Source organism: Manduca sexta, chromosome 22 (assembly GCF_014839805.1).
Source record: "Manduca sexta isolate Smith_Timp_Sample1 chromosome 22, JHU_Msex_v1.0, whole genome shotgun sequence".
In the NCBI taxonomy this organism is placed as follows: domain Eukaryota; kingdom Metazoa; phylum Arthropoda; class Insecta; order Lepidoptera; family Sphingidae; genus Manduca; species Manduca sexta.
In genome coordinates, this window is record NC_051136.1 from 9,519,288 (window position 1) to 9,519,608 (window position 321).

The following is a 321-nucleotide window of genomic DNA, read 5'->3' on the forward strand; positions in this document are numbered from 1 at the left end:
ACAACGTTGCATTGTCTGGGTATATTTGTCTGTTTGCAATGTAGTTTTGTAAATTTTATAGTATTACAGTTATGATATTTTCATAATAAATAATTAAATTTAATAAATCCGTCGCCATTCCTCTGCAAGTTAGATAAGTATTGTACACCCACTGTCATTTCGTCATTAAAACGAACATAAATTGAACAATGAGATGCGTGCCTAAAAACGTCTATAATAGAGGCTGCGAGATCGATTTTTTAATTTTTATCTCTAACACGTCAGCGTTGTAGAATGTGATTTCTATTTGAATATATTTTCATTTCACCTAATTTGGATTTT